The sequence below is a fragment of the Marmota marmota genome, unplaced genomic scaffold (genome assembly GCF_001458135.2).
Source record: "Marmota marmota marmota unplaced genomic scaffold, marMar, whole genome shotgun sequence".
Taxonomy (NCBI): domain Eukaryota; kingdom Metazoa; phylum Chordata; class Mammalia; order Rodentia; family Sciuridae; genus Marmota; species Marmota marmota.
The window spans coordinates 43305289-43306968 of NW_025999968.1; positions in this window are offsets into that span (position 1 = coordinate 43305289).

The following is a 1680-nucleotide window of genomic DNA, read 5'->3' on the forward strand; positions in this document are numbered from 1 at the left end:
TTGGAGCAGAGGGAGGTACTTGATAAAGGCAGAGGAAGGGCTCTGAAGGCATTAACAGTTCAATTCCTCCATTCTCTGGATCTGACCCTTGCCTCTCTGGCTTCAAAGTCACTAACGTGGACCCAGGAGACAAGGTCAGATATGCTCAACAGTGTCTGAGGGCTGCCTATGTACCAAGCTACGTCTGGGAGCCAGGTAGGTGTTATCACTGTCCAAGGATTGAGTAAGTTCCTTCATAAGCCTTTTGAGACCAAGATGCTAAGAGTGGCTCTCCAAAGGGTCTTATGGCTAAGGATGGGTAGACATGCTATGTGAATTCTTCTTGGAAGCATCAGCAGACCAATGCACTCAGAGTGGGCTGCTAAGCTTCTTTGGGAGCTGTAGATTGGTAAGTGTAGACACCCAGCTGCTTCCCATAGCTTCAGCAGACTAAGTCACTTAACTCAGGTTGCCTGGCTCTTTCTAGGACTAAAGAAGTCTGAGCAGAGTGCCACCAGGGACAATGAGATCAAACCTCCTGACAGCTTTTGGAGATACAGTGGCTAGGCAGGGCCGCTTAGCTGTTTTGCAAGAGCTTCTGGGGGCAACTACTCTGCTACTTCATAGGACCCTGGATAGGCTAAGTCTTAAGCTGACAGCAGGCACAAAGAGCCTGGATGAGTTTGGGTACAATGGAGACTAGGCTTTTTTTTTTTTTTTTTTTTTTTAAATCAGGGCAATATAGTCTTATGGATTCCTGAGAGCTCCCCAAACTGGAGTAAGGGAAATGAAACATTCAGGGTTTTCTAGCAGCAAATATTTTAGGTGTCTATGGCATTAACAGGGACTATGAGGAGGAAGTACAAGGGAGGGGTTCCTGCTCACCCTTTCTGTGCCAAACAAAGTTCCTCTTGATTCATTGTTAATGAGAGTAGCAGAGGGAGAGAGTAGCAGAGGGAAGCAGCTTACATCATAGTGATCAAGAAGCAGACAGCGGTTTTACTTGCCAGAAATAAATATATACACCAAGGCCACTCCTCCAGCCACACCCTACCAATTCAGTTAATCCCATCAGGGATCAACTCACTGATTGGGCACTCACCCAATCATTTCTCCTCTAAAACTTCTTACATTGTCTCACTTGTGATCTTTGGGGGGAACCTTTACTTGCAAACCCAAATGTCTAGTAAACCATTTTGCTGACATCATTCTGCATTTAAGAAAAAGAAAGAGAAAAAAAAAAAACCCTAAATGATACAAACGCTTATAATAAAAACAAGCTATTTTCCTGCCTGGTCCCCTTTCACCTCTCTTCATTCCCAATTGCATTACAAGAGAGGAAGAATCTTGAGGCTGTTAATACCTCCTTTGTATATCAACTACATATTTCTCAATCTTTTATTTATGTGTCTATAATTTAAAATTTCAATTCAGACATCTATTATTTTCCTATCAAGTTAATTGGAGACACTAACCACCTACTTCTGTTTCCCCTTAAATAGAATATTGATTTTGGGTAAAATAATGAATAAGTATTTACTTGGATTATGTAAATATTTAGACTATGTTAATAATCTCCCAATGATTCATGCATGACTAAAAAAAGGAGGGGGCATGATTGTGACTCATTTGTAATCAAATAGGTTTTACTCCTTTGCTGCATCAAACTTGACAAATAATTTTTAGAAATATTGTTTTCCA